Source organism: Malus sylvestris, chromosome 17 (assembly GCF_916048215.2).
Source record: "Malus sylvestris chromosome 17, drMalSylv7.2, whole genome shotgun sequence".
Classification (NCBI taxonomy): Eukaryota; Viridiplantae; Streptophyta; class Magnoliopsida; order Rosales; family Rosaceae; genus Malus; species Malus sylvestris.
In genome coordinates, this window is record NC_062276.1 from 7,508,922 (window position 1) to 7,524,751 (window position 15,830).

Sequence of the window (15,830 nt, forward strand, 5' to 3'; positions counted from 1 at the left end):
CGGCTTTTATTTATTTATTTTATTTTATTTTATTTTTGTAACAAAAGATGGAGCTTCTGCTTCTCCATTTGTACAAAGCAATCTGAAAATGGATAATATTATTCATACATCTATTTTTATTCTCACACACTTTTATTAATTTGTGGTTATTCATTTTTTATATTCATTCGATTCGATGATAAAAAATTAAGAAAGGTGTTTAAGAATTAACAATGAGTTTGTGGCTAGCATTACCCTTTGAAAAATTAGCAACAAACCTTGCTCGGAATTCCTAATGCATATACCAATAAGAAGATGGGCATGGAGCTCGGACTCAAGAGCATTGAATCGAATCCTATCAGTGATTATAGATCCTATTTAAGGATCATACATATGTTTCGTAGTGTTGGATGGTTATTAAAAGCGAGCGTCTCTTTTCTCGAATTTGAGAGATTGTGGAAGTTAAAAGTACTATTTTTGGAGATTTTTTTTTTTTTTTCATTTCATTAATTTTTAGTTAGCTCGATAGTAGAGATTCTCTTGCATCGGTTATATATGAAGGAGCATGTAAAATTAAGCCATAACCACTCGAATAAACTGTGTTAATGATTTTTGGTATGATACTGTTACACCTTATTACTTTATTAAACACTGACGAGTTGACACAATTTCTATCTCTTCTATTGGTAAATATATTTATTGGTTATATTAAAGAGACTCAAACCCTGGATCTTAACCTACCCATACCTATCACCCTACACCGGATTAGGTTGTATAGGAAACTGGTCGATTTTATATCGGATTAGGTTTTTGTATCTTGCGAAACAAGAATGGTCTATCTCAGCGAAGCTAACGGAATACGCCCACATATCCAGAACAGGATGATGGTGGCATTGATGATCCATATGTGGAGCTTATTAACTACATTGTAAAGATGAAGAAATGGTACAGTGGAAGAGGAAGATGATAGAGAGAAAACCAGAAAGATTGTATTGATTAAATGGAGAAAATGTATACAAAAGAACTTAAAGAAATGATAGCTATACAATCCCTTATATAGCCATATAACCTAATTACAATAATACCCTTCTAACTATACTAACCAATCTTATCCTTATGACAACCTACCAACACATTTCAACTAACTATATTCTTCATTACTAAGTAACCATGTCATCACTAATGACTATGGTTAATACTCCCCCCTCAAACTGAACTTGGTGTAGCCAAGTGAAGGTTGAACGATCTAGAACGCTGAAACTGATCTGGAACTGCAAGACCAAGATGTATGCAGGGGCTGTTGTCGTTCATCAATTCTGCCATGTTGGCTATTTCTCATTTATTGGTGGTGGTTCTGTGATGGCACAGGATGTTCCAAAATACATGATGGTGGCAGGAGAAAGAGCTGTGCTTCGTGGTCTTGGTCTGAACATACCCAACAAATGTTCGACAGTGAACTGAGAAGCCATAGTTGACACTGCCAAGAAACGAAATCTACCAAGGAGAATGACACTCCCAAGAAACTAAACTACCACGGAGAATGACACTCCAAGAAACTAAATCTACCAAGGAGAATGACACTCCAAGAAACCAAATCAGCCAAGGAGAATGACACTCCAAAGCACAACACAAATCTCACACTTCTACTAAAAATACCAAATAAGGAGACTGACACTCCATGAACACAAATCATACTGCAACTTAGGAGACTGACACTCCATGAACACAAATCATACTGCAACTGAGGAGAATGAAACTCCAAATCATACTGCAACTTAGGAGAATGAAACTCCAAGATTCATAGAAAGAATGACACTTTCTTCTTTAAATTGACAAGAAAACTAATACTTGCAGAGATCAACACATCAAGACCACAGCTTCACTTCAATTAAACCTCGAAAGTACATCAAATACCACAGCTTCAACAAACACCCAATGTCGTCACCAGATCAACAGAATCGCAGAAACTCCCACACATTGTTGATGCAGAAAGAATAACACTGTCTTGAAAGATTGACATTTTCTTGACTACAAAACTTCGTATTTCTACACATCAACATATCCAATATAATATATGCAGATGAACACAAACACCCAAATCAACATATGTATCCCAGATCAATCAGAAATATCCCACTTCAACAACTTGAGAATTTAGCAACCCAGAAATCAAAAATTGACTATAATCTTCGAATTAAAGGAATAACAACACCTGAAACAATCACGAAGACACTGAGCAACCCAGAAGAATCCAACACTCTGATTTCGGAGACATCCAACAACAATTCACGAAGACTGCCACTCCATCGTTCCAACTTCGCACCTCTGCGACAACCCTCGGAGGCGATAACAGCGGAAGAATCAGGATCGGACAACACCAGAAGAAAGAAATCATGCAATAAAGAAATCGAGGCAGTGACGCAACGCGTTTTGGTGACAAGGTACGAACTGTAAGACGGATTAATCAAATCAAGACTCTTCTACTGTGCTGAGATCCAAAGGGTGCTCTGTCATGGCGTCGTTTCTTGAACTGCAATTTCATGGTTCTTTCTTCAAGTTCTAAACGATACTAACTGCGTTTGCTCCGTTTGACAAAGTTCTGATGAACCGGGTATGCAGCCTTCATAGTAACTTTTGAACTGGGAATTTCGTCAAACACCTGAAGTGCATAAGTGACATATATTTCATTGGTGGTGGTCTGCAAACACCCAAAAGCCAAAAGATTGAACTTGGAATTCCTGCGAGTCAGCAACAACTTCACAAAAAAATCAACCCATAAATCCGAGTCGTTCGAGGGAGGATCTGAGAACCCAATCGAATGACATCGCAAGAGCAGGGAACGATGGACACTGCCAGGCTCGACGACATAATCAGGCGGCTCACGGAGGTCCGATTGGCCAAGCCGGGGAAATCTTTCTTCAGCAGCCCAATTTGTCCAAGCTCGAAGCCCCAATCAAAATTTACGGTGAAACCCAGATGAAAAATTGAGGTTCTTGATTCCTGTTCTCCATGGAAATGCTTGGATCTTTTCACAACAGATTCCAGAAAACCCAGAAGAAAAGGACCATCGAGCAGCCAGAGAAGGTAATAAAGAAAAAAAAAATCCAGAGACCAAACAAAAAATAAGAACTATGAATACGCGGAAATGAAAGAAAGCAACGAAGAAAGATAGAAGAGAAATCAACCACCAAGATCCATGGCGTGAGCCTTGGTGGCTCTGATACCATATTAACTACATTGTAAAGATGAAGAAATGGTACAGTGGAAGAGGAAGATGATAGAGAGAAAACCAGAAAGATTGTATTGATTAAATGGAGAAAATGTATACAAAAGAACTTAAAGAAATGATAGCTATACAATCCCTTATATAGCCATATAACCTAATTACAATAATACCCTTCTAACTATACCAACCAATCTTATCCTTATGACAACCTACCAACACATTTCAACTAACTATATTCTTCATTACTAAGTAACCATGTCATCACTAATGACTATGGTTAATAGAGCTATGTGATTGAGGTTGTTGAGTCCATGAGGGCTTTTGAGGTATTCATATTCCGATCTGCCTTACTCTGGCCTTGAAAAATTATATTCCACAATTGGCTTAACTATGTATCTAAAAGGGCTGTTCCTCTTTGAGAAGGGATAGTTATCCAAAGACCATGTCTTTCAGAATAAATTGGAATATGTACCGTTTTGAATTCTTCTAACACGTGGCAATCTAGCCTTCTAACCCATGGCAATCCAACCTTCTAACCTGTAAATTGTGACTTTCCGCATTCAGACGCATGGAAACTCGTGGTGCTAAGACAACAATATATGATGAGTGTCACGTTGCGTGTGCACAATAAAAAACGAAGCGGCTCTTTATATTACTGAGTGGCTTCGACCTTTGGAGACACGAATCTAGAGGTAAGGCGTTCTAAATTCAACAATGAGATTATTCATAAACTCTTCTTTAAATAATGGGTATTTTCTTCCCTTTCTTCTAACTCCTCTTTTCCAAATTTGGATCAAATTATGGCTTTCACGAATTTCTGTTATACTCCACCTCTCGTATCATTCCTCACTTTGAGCCTTCGATGATTAGGATATGTAATCAAGAAATTTTGCAACACTCCCATTTGTTGGTATTAAGAATTATTAGATGAATTAAGGATGGGTCATAACCTTTCAATAGTTAATTTCGCTCCCTCATTGGGTTCTTTAGTCTTCATACTCTCCTTCACAGCCAAAAGATATTTTAAAGATGTTGTATAAGGTTGAAATTGCACCCAAATTTAAGGGTGAAAAATGTAATTTTACCCATTTTTCGTCTTCTACAAACTCCTCTTAATTCTAACTCTTGACACTCTTTATTTTGTTCAAAGGATGATATATATAATGAACAGATCCGTGGCATCACTCTTTTTACAAGGTTTTTGATACATGTTCTGTAGGATCCATTCTATAACATATTTCAATGATTCGAACCGTCTATTTTTTAGGTCTTCCATCAAAGATCATTTCTACCAAAAATCACCAAAATCTAAAACCATATGACTGTTGGATTAAGTGTTTAGGGTTCTTTGTAAAACTATTTTTAGTCCATTTTCTTCACTACATATGATTATCTTCATGGTTTTGGATATGTCTAATATTTTTTGTGACGACCTGTCCCTAATTTTCTATGTAATTTTCTCCCTGAGTGTGTCAATTGATGTTTATGCCTTTATTGGCAAACTGGAACCTGACGTGGACGTAGTTATTCAGCTTTAAATTATTTTTCATTATCGTAATTAAGTAGTACTCATTGTTACGAGTGCATGAGCACAAGTTAGACCGATTCAGACTTGTAACGAAAAAGTTAAGCTTAGTTAAAGAACGTTAACAACAGGTAGATTTGTACACATGTGTGTGTTAATTATTCAGTGTTGGAAACTAGTGTTTTTGATAAGGCACGTTAGATTTTTTCTGATTCCAAATTGTACAAAACCTTATCATTTCTCCTCTTTAAAACTGGACCCGTGACTTGTTTTTCCTTCACTAATCAATTTCACTCCTATTTTCCCTCACCCAATCAGAAATCTCTTTTCTCTTTGCCTAATCAGAATCATGCCACCTCGTAGAGCGCCACCTGTCCCTTATGAGACTAATTTTCCTGATTTTGGGAACTCGATGAGGCTATTGCTAGCGCCATTCAGTCCACACTTCATCCTTCCAAAGGACTACCCTAGAGACAGTACCACATCTTTAGATAAATAATTTCTTTGGCAATGAGGGACCCTAGAAATCCGATGTTTAGATCGACCATGTTGAAAAAACTTTGCACGTTATGCAGCGACAGAGGAATCTTCTAGCGGAGAGATGAGTCGAGACAATGACTTGGTTCTTCCGCCTGGGAATGGAATCATGGTGGGCTTAGGAGTCACGCCTATTGTCTGCTCAAGATGCCATAAATTGGGATGTTTTTAAGTGCTTATTTGAGGCTAAATTCACACATCCAAAATACAAAGATTGGAAGAAAAACGAATTCACAAAGTTAAAGCAAGGTACAATGTCAATCACAGAGTACCACTAGAAGTTCACTGACTTATCCCGTTATTGTCCTGAGAACGCTGGGAATCCCAGAGAGATGATCCGTTATTTTAAGAAGGGGACTTATAAGCGACTGCGTTCTTTGGAGACTTATACTCCATGCTCTACCTACCAAGAATTCTTTGAGGATCTGCTTCATGTTGAAGATTTCGAGAATGCTCTTGATGATAACGATGTTGAAGAGGATAATAGAAATACTCAGAAGAATAATAACAGGGGACAATCATCTTTTGCCCTTGAAAGACTCAGAATTTCAAGAGAAGAGGTAACAATTCTGGATCGTCGAGCAGTAGTTCAAGTTCCAATACCCATCAAAAGGGCGGCAAGTCCACTGGCAGTTCATGTTTTCATAATCAAATGACTCTAATAATTTTGGTGCTCAGTTCTGCCATGGATGCAATAGTCATCATTATGGTGAATGTAAGAGGGGAAGTAATAGATGTTATACATGCGGTCAGATGGGGCATAGAGCTAATCAATGCCCTCAGAGTTAGAAAACTCAGCCTCCTACACTACTACATGCAGTTCCTCTATAGCAGATTCCAGGACCTGGTACCTACCAGGAGACATGTTATAGTGGTGCTTTTCATTACTAGGGCGACATATCCCAGTATCCAGAATGAGCATATCAGTAACCATTTGATCCTTATTACTAGGGCGGCTATCCATAGTACCAGGGGGGTTATACGTCTTATCAGGGCAGTGGAGCGCAGTGGTATGGTGGAGGATAGTACTAGAATCTTGATATAGCTCTAGCATTGGTGGTTCGACCAGGCAGATTAATCAAACAAATCAAGGTTGAGGTAATCAAGGACGCAATTCAAACTAATAGACGTCATGGAGGTAAACAGCAAGTGTAGGGTCACATCAACAACATCACCATGTAGGATGCTCAGAGTAATCCCGATTTGTACAAATACAAATTACAGACCTTCTTCTTATCCATACTTCTCAGACATGGTGTTGTGAAAGTACAAATTACATACCTTGTTCTTATACATTGGACAATATAAAGACGAGGAAGAAGGTGCATACGTCAAAGTACAATTTTACCCATGTATTAACAGATAGTTAACAGAAAAATCACTTTTGGACTAAATTTGCTAACGGAGTACACCACAGGGGTTTAAATCCAAATTTTTTTAGCACATGGGCTATCTTCTGAATACCTTATGACCACATTGATCATTTATCATATTTGGCCTTTTATATCACTCCATCAATCTGTGTCTGATGAAGCAAAGTTACTATTAAGAGAAATCTGATATCATAATAGTTGAATGAGAATCAGAATTGATATATGGTAGTACTAGTAGAAATATGTTGTATAAAATTGACGGAAAGGATGAAGCAGGGGTAGGTACCAAGTTGAATTATAAATACATTCCTGCCCTTTTTAGTTACCACAAACTGATTAAATTTAGATTAATGCTTATGGTCGTTTGTATAAAATAATGAAAATTATAAACACACCATTTTTTGTCCTCATACATTCTCATTTTAATTGTGTTTATTGTTTTTGTTCAATTTATTTCATCTGATGATCAAAAAAATAAAGAGAGGTGTTGGTGAATCTAAAAAACGTATGAAAATTATCTCCCTATATAACCTTGATGGGTATAACGTAGACTTTATACTCTTAATCCTATCTTCGATTCTCTCGCCCCAAATATTGCATGTATAAGAGGGAAAAAATAGTTACCTTTATACTTATTGAAGATACATTTGGAGTGCAAATTGCACCCTAGTAAAATCTTGCTTGGCAATTTCAAGTACTATCTTTTTTGCATCTGGCCTTTTACTGTATGCCTCAATATACCATCTAGCTTCTAATCTATGCATTATGTGGTGCAGTGGAAGTTCCAGTGCATGACTCACTTGTTCTGCTAGTACTTTCAAACAACTGATTATAAGTTCACAATGAGAGATTAAGAAATACCTAAACTTACTAATCCAACTTAATGTATTTTAATTAGTAAGTATCTTATCTTAATTGAAGTATGTATCACACTAAATACTTCAATTATTTTAGTGATTTGAGAATTTCTTTTCCATTGGCATGAAATTACAAATTATGAAGTGGCTCTTTAAAACAGTAGTGGAAAATAGTTGAGTCCTTGCATAATACGTGAGTTCGAACCCTGTCGATGGCTAATCTAACATCTAATATAATAAAATCTATCGTTTGATAAAAAAAGAGAGGATAAATTACACAAAATTACCTCAACTTTAGGTCAAACAATAATCTCATACCTCACGTTTTAAAAGTTACAATGTCATACCTCATTTTACAAATTTATTGCAATGTTAGACCTCTGTTAAAAATTATGTTAATTTGTCTGTTAACTGCTGACGTGGCACATAGGTCCTACTATATTGCCCAATTGAATTAAAAATTGAATTAAAATTTTTAAAAATTAAAAATCACTTCCAATTCTCTCTCTCCCTTTTGACCAAAAAAAAGAAAGAAAAAGAATTGTCTCTCTCCCTCCTTCCAGCTCTCATTTCTCCTAATCCGCTATTCCCCCGAGCCACCGAGTGAAACCCGACCCCTAGAACCTGCTGACTTGCCACTGCAAATCGTCGCACCTGCTCATTACCGAACCATTTGCATCCCTCCATCACTTGCATGACCCATCGCCGCCGCACTTGATCTGTGATGCCCACAAGTTGCACCGTCGCCAGAACGCAGCTAATCTGAACCACCATGATCCACACCTGCTGCTGCTCGACTCATCGTAAACCCATGCCTGCATGACCACCTGTTGTTTGCAATCTGTTGTTGAGAGTTGTCTTACATTGGTGAGGGACATGGTTTGCTATGTGCTTATATGATCTTGGGTTACTCCCCATATTGCCAATTAGTTTTATGGTGGAACCCCAATTTCATTATGGTATCGAGCAACGTTGTCCACGTGTGAAGCCCAACGGCCACATGCACTCCACGTCACCCAGTTGTTGTCCACGTATAGGCTTGAAAATCCGCCATACGTGCGGGGGCGTGTTGAGAGTTGCCTCACATTGGTGAGGAACAAGGTTTGCTATGTGCTTATATGATCTTGGGCCACTCCCCATATTGCCAATTGATTTTATGGTGGTACCCAATTTCATCATATGTACCCCCTATTTGAAAGACAAACACGATGTGTCTCCTCCAGCGAATCTAAGGCACTTCGATGATCAATGTCAAGATCCACCATCACACATCTATCTATTGATCGATCCCATTTCTCCGTTGAAATCCCAAATCCATTTTTATTTCCTTGATTTGTTAGATTTAGATTGCGTTTGGTCACATTGAATAACGCCACTGCCAAGATCAGCATCACGCCGTCGTCTGGGTTCGCAGGTGGGGTGGGCGGTTGGGTTTGCCCTTTGACTCAACAGAAAACCATCAAATAGTAGCCTCCAGTTAGGTTTCAGTTTGTTCTTTGAGTTCGCCGTCGATAGGAAGAAGGGAGGGAGAGAGACGAGAGAATTGGAAGAGATTTTTTAATATTCTAATATTTAATTACTTTTTTTAAAATTTTAAAATTTAATTATTTTTTATTTCAATTGGGCAAGAGAGTGGGTCCTCTAACTGCCATGTCAGCCATTAACAGATAAATTAACATATTTTTTAACAGAGGTTTAATATTGCAACAAATTTGTAAGAGATTTGACATTGTAATTTTTAAAACATGAGGTATGAGATTGGGGTTTGACCTATTGTTGAGATAATTTTGTGTAATTTACCAAAAAAATATTAAGAATTATGGTTAAAAAAATGAGTTTATAGAAAAAGGAATAGTGTGGGAGATAAAAGGACAGGCATCAGTGACAATTGACATACAAGTTTAATTTGTGTTGTATTTGCAGGCCCTATTAAATAATTTGTTATACAACAATATTATTTACACCAAGACCATATCTAACCCCTTGGTTAAAACTTAAAAATTTTAACCTAGAAAATTTAGGTTTTAACCTATAAACAGTTTTTCTCCTTCAACTATTTTGGGTTAATTTTTTAGTTCAAGATTATTAAAGAATGAATTTAGGTTAATTTTTTTTTCTTAAAGTAACTTTTTAAATAAAAAATAATAATGTAGACTGTCTTAATTTAATTTTATGAACATTTTAACCAGTGTTCTAAAAATCGGTCTAGGAGGTGCCTAGGCGCTCGACGGATGAGCCCTAACCCAATTTAGGCCAAAACGTTCATGTAAGGTAGGGAAGATTTAGGCAGACGCTTAGGAGCTAGCTAGGCGCTCTAGGTGGTCTGGGCAGTTCTAAGCGGTTGTATAGGCACTCTGCAACTTTTACGTAGGATATGCAACGCCTAATCTCAAAGTGGAGCCTCGATTGAAATTTTGCAGCTCACCATTTCTGAGTAGAAAAGGAAAGAGAGAAAGCAAAAAAGAGAGAAACTCTTAACTTTTAAGGTATCAATCCATGGCAGCGTAATCTGGATTTGAGATCCAGTCGACGTTCTGATGACTGAAGGAAGAAGAAGAAGAAATGGAAAAACTTAAATGGAAAGAGCGTTCTGCTTTCCAACGGGTCAAAGTGTGATAATGATATGGGCTTTGGAATTCTTGGGTAGCGTGACAGAGGTGGGGTGGAGAGGTCAGAATTGAAGCACACATGAGATATTATTTGGTTTTTAATCTTTAATAAACCAACCACTACGTCTACGTGGGGTTTTTGTCATTTCAAACAGCTTGGAATATATAAATACATTATATACATACATACATATGCATACATATACATATATATATATATATATATATATATATATGCGTATGTGTTATATATTTATATAAATTATTGGGATAATGTTTTATTATGTTTTTACTTAATAGAATCACATATATATATATATATATGGTGGTATACTTATGGAAATTGTGTACCTAATTTGCAAAGAATGGATTGACTACAAGTTCATCCAATTGTGAAATGAATTAGAGAACTTTTGAGGGGATACATACAAAAAAAGAAAGAAATAAACTAGATACAACAACGTTAAATAATTTAATCTATGTCCAATCTAATGCAAGGATCATGAACAAGAAGAATTTAGTCTATAATCCAAGAATGCTCCTCATTATGATTATATGCTTACTGTTTTTTAAATATTGAACTTGTTGGATGAATGTGGTTTGTGTATTCTTCTACTTCTATGTTTGCATTTTATCATTCTTCTATTATCTATACAAGTATTTTTTTTAAGTGTAAATATGCACTTATTTACAAGATATATAATAAATTTACATAAATCTACCTAGGCCCTAGGCTCCTGCCCGCCGCCCGACTAACACCTACCGTTTTTTTAGAACCTTGATTTAAACCCAAAAATATTTAGATTCTAATAAATATTGAAAACCCACTGAACCGCCACCATTGAACTCGTAGAACACTATGAAAGAACATAAAAATGCAAAAATAAAAATAAAAATAATAATTACTTTAGCTTTTAGATTTAAATTTGGACTGTGTTTGGGCCCAAAATATTAGTTTGGGCCGAGTATAGGATCATTCTCGGCCCGGAAGGTCTTATGACAAGGGTACCATGGATCGTTTAGTGCGTGGGCCTCCAAACCTAGGTCGGTTAGGTCATGCTGCAAGACAAGTCGAGTTCCTGCGCAATAAGGAGTTTCGGCAGGGTTAATAACCCAGAAAAGAATCCGGCTCGATAAAGGACTAGGTTCACAATTATAGTGAAAATAGGACTGGTCGAGTTGGTGTTTGATCAGGAGAAGAAGACCTAGTCCGAGTAGGGTTTTAACTCGGCTTTAAAGGTATCCAATGCTATAAATAGAGGAGGCTGTGCATCATTCAAAGCCTCCAATTCAACACACAACTGCCCTGCCCAAACTCTCTCAACAACTTTGAGATTTTTATTTTCTCTTTTCGCTGACACATCTTCCGTTGGCATCAACAGCACTGTGAAAGCAACTGGTGATATCTTAAGTCGGCATAGATAGCTCTGTCATCGTAGAATCAACCAGTCTCGCAGTATCTTCCGTTGGCATCAACAGCACTGTAGCAAGGACAGTTGGTTACCTATCCAAGTCTCGGTCGAGAAGGATTTCTGAATCCTTATTGATTGAGGTCATCTCATTAGCCTTCTCGGCGAAGTGAGGTGTTACAGTTTATTGAGCTCGGCGCATTGCACGCCAAGTTATTTTATGATTGGATACTCCCAAGTGGGATTTAGAGTTCGGCATTCAGACGGCCGAATCACGTTCACTATTAAGACTTATATTCGCTTTGAGTATTTGTGCCCTTACACTTTAGTGTCGATTCGACGAGAGTTTACTCTGACGAATAACATCACTGTGACCGAATCTAAGACGGCGATTCGTGAACTTCGTAAGAATAGTAACCGTGTCTTCAGGTTCGAGAGCCCAAGAGGCCGAGACGTGTTCCTTTCTCGGCCGCAATCACAAGATGCAGAAGTCAGCTGCGCACCCAACGCAACATCAACAAATTTACTCCTCGGCCGAGCTCGGCCGACGGGTTGGCATGCCCCGCATTCACCGAATGACGTAGTTAGCTTATAGATTACTCGGCCTATGCGCCACATAGGCTTGGTAGTTTTTAGGGTCAACAGACTGTTAGATCTTTTTTCTTATCATTGGATTTGATCATATTAGATCTTAATCATTAGATTAAATGAATTTGTAAATATTAAACTAAAAAAACTACACATATATAGTAAGCCAGCCCCGCTAACTCAGGGGGAAACCCTAGCCTAAATTTGTCCTAGAAATGAATTTTTGGTTAAAACTTATATTTACCACAAGAGTTGAAGCAAATTGGGGTAAGTTTAGGACCTAAAATTTAAGTTTTACTCCAACGGTTAAAGCTACACAATAGGATCTGCCATAACATTTAGTATCAAACTCGTAATTCATGAGATTAAAACCTAAATTCTTCCATTTATTGTAGGATATTGTAGTACTAAATGACCACTAAATTTTTAAAGCCTCTTTAAATTTGAGATCATGTGCGACTACATCCTCCACCACCCCATCTGACTCACACGTCTTTATTTCATTGACTTTTCACCTGCATTGCTTTCTGTGATGCAAAATGTTGGAGACAAATTGTATGCCCTCCTATTTGGGTGCCCTTCCCATCCCCTCTTATTTGTGCGGTCACGGTTAAGTCACATCAATATTTTATATTCTTATTGTTTTTTGTCTTATTATCTCTATAAAAAAAATTAATATAAAATATTGATGTGGCTTAACCGTGACTATACAAAATAGGAGGGGATGAGCAGAGCACTCAAACAGAAGGGCAGACAATCTGCCTCCCAAAACGTCTGCATGCATTGATGGTAGGCAACAAAATGTGTGGATATCCTAGAAAGCAACGAAAAATATCTACATTGTCGTTAATTTTATGCCAAAGTAGCATTGCTTTTTATATCGCTCCATCAATCTGTTTCTGATGAAGCAAAGTTAGTATTAATAGAAATCTGATATCATAATAGTTGAATGAGAATCATAATTGATATATAGGGAAAGGGATCCTCTCAAGATCTCTTTTACCAAGTCTTTCCCATCAAATAATTCAGGTCTTTAAAATTTGATCCAACGGCTAAAGTTATTATAACTTTTAAAGTGGACCCCTGTTTGTAGCCGTTGGATCAAATTTCAAGGGCTTGAATTAGTTAATGAGGAGGACTTGGTGGAAGGGATCCGGAGAGGATCCCTTTCCGATATATAGTACAAGTAGTGCTAGTAGAAATATGTTGTATAAAGAAATAATATTTGGCTGCTTAAAAATGAGTATGAACTCCTACTCAAAACACTTCGTGTTTTAATCACAGAGCTTTGTATTTATGATCACAACTGTTCATACTATGAATCAAACCATAAAGATCATCTCTGCCAAAAATAAATTAAAACTAAGGTCGTTTAATCAATTTATTGTAGCAAATACATAGATGGTTTGTAATGCTTTACCAATACCGTTGATTTGTTTTTAAACAGTTTGATGATTAAACGGCCTTAGTTTTAATTGATTTTTGCAGAGGCAATCTTTATAGGACGATTTAAAATATAAACGGTTCTGATTATAAATACAAAGATCTATAAATTGACAACGAACAATTTTGAGAAATTTTGAATAGGAGTTCCTACTTATATTTGACTAGCCAAGTATTGTTCTTGTATAAAATTGATGGAAAGGATGAGGCAAGGGTGGGTACCAAGTTGTATGATAAATACATTCCTGCCCATTCTTAAACCGATTAAATTTAGATTAATGCTTATGGTCATATGTATATAATAATGGAAATTATAAACACACCATTTTTGTCCTCCTATACACTCATTTCAATTGTGTTTGTTGTTTTTGTTCAATTTATTTCATCTGGTGACCAGAAATAAAGAGAGGTGTTGGAGAAGCTAAAAAGAAAGTAAAAATTCTCTCCCTATATTACCTTGATGGGTATAACATATACTTTGTACTCTTAATCCTATGTTTGATTCTCTCATCCCTAATATTGCATGTATAAGAGGAAAAAAAATAGTTACCTTGATACTTCTTGAAGATACCTTTGGAGTGTACATTGCACCCTGTTAAAATCTTGCTTGGCAATTTCAAGTAGTATTTTTTTTGCATCTGGCCTTTTACTGTGTGCCTCAATATACCATCTAGCTTCTAATCTTTGCATTCTGTGGTGCAGTGGAAGTTCCAATGCATGACTCACTTGCTCTGCTAGTCCTTTGGTAACATTACGTTATTGAGACATATGGTCGAGAAGCAAGGCCCTCATCCAAGAGGCTCTTCCCTTCAAAAGCAAAAATATGAAGTTTTGTACAGACTAAGCCATGCCTTGAAACTTTCATTACCGTCTGTGAATTACTTAGTTCATCTAAGTTTCATCCAAGTTATTGTATATATATCTAGTAATTAAGATGGAGAAAATTTACACTACTACAATTCTAGCTAGTGAACACCATTCCCATTGGTGTGAATAAGGAAGAATGGGCATTGACTTGGATGGCAACTATCAATTGCCACCATGCAGCCATTGAATGGTGTCGATACAAATTTCCGCCGTCTTCAATCTTGACGAAAATGCACCTGCAAAATAATCAACACCTTTGATCAAAGACCTAAGCCTTTGGGGGGGGTTTGGCCAATGGATCTCCGATGCCTAAGTCAGTTTCTCTGAGGAGAGTAAAGGGTTTAGGGCTTTTTTTAGGGTAGCAAAAGCTTTTAAAATTTGGTAGAATATGGGGTATATATAGGGGAGAGGGCCGATCATAGTGTTAAGGTTTTACCCTACACATGGCGGCATCTTATTGGCCAATGTTTATGGAGAAATATTCTCAAGATATTAAATAGGAAATAGTATCTTGAGATAATGGAGTAATTATCCCTAACTAATTTAAATTGGGCTTACTTACTTGATCGGAGTCAATCTTCAATTGAAAATGTATTAAAGATAGGATTTGGGTAATTAATCCTTATCTTTAATGCTTTGACTTTTCCTTGCCAAGGGTAGGTGAGTTGTGGCAATCGTATTCAGCTGCTGGGACCTTCAAGGGTATGAACTACACGTGGGAGTATCAGGGGAGTCAACCCATTTATTGAGGGCAATCTTATCTTACTTGAGCAAAAGTCCACGTGTCGTCTTTAGAATTTTTGGGATTATTTTAGGCTCCACAAATGCCTCCACACCAGTAGGGCTACGCATAGAAAAAGGGCAGTAGGTGTAGAAATCCCAAGCTGCATAGGTTTGTAGGGTTGTTTCCCAATTTGAACTTGATCTCCTCTCTTGATATGGAGATAGACTTTTTCTAGGAAAAGGAAACCAATTGCCCCCAATACCTATTTAATTTTGCCTTAAGCAGGGGATTAAATACATTTGGAGAACAATCATCATTCCAACAAGGAAGAGAGAAGCCAGAGGAGATTTTTTCCCCCTCCCCTACCTTTCTTCTTTTCTTGCCCTTGCAAAGAGTTATCTCTCGTTGTTCTTCTTCTTCATCCCACACCAAGGAAAGAAAATTTTGAATTTTCTTCCTCCTAATTTTTTGGGAGTCTTAGGACTTGAAAAATTGGCTCGGCGAGGGCCGAGGAGGCAATACTGATGTGGCAAGGATGCCACGAGGCTGCTGTGCATGGTGGCCCCGTTTTTCTATACATTTGGACCCGGCCCACCCCTAAAATTTCAAAGACCCGCCCTGCCCCGTCCCGTCTCTCTTATGAAAAAATTGAAACCGGCCCGTACCCGTCCCGACTCGTGGTTCCTATACCCG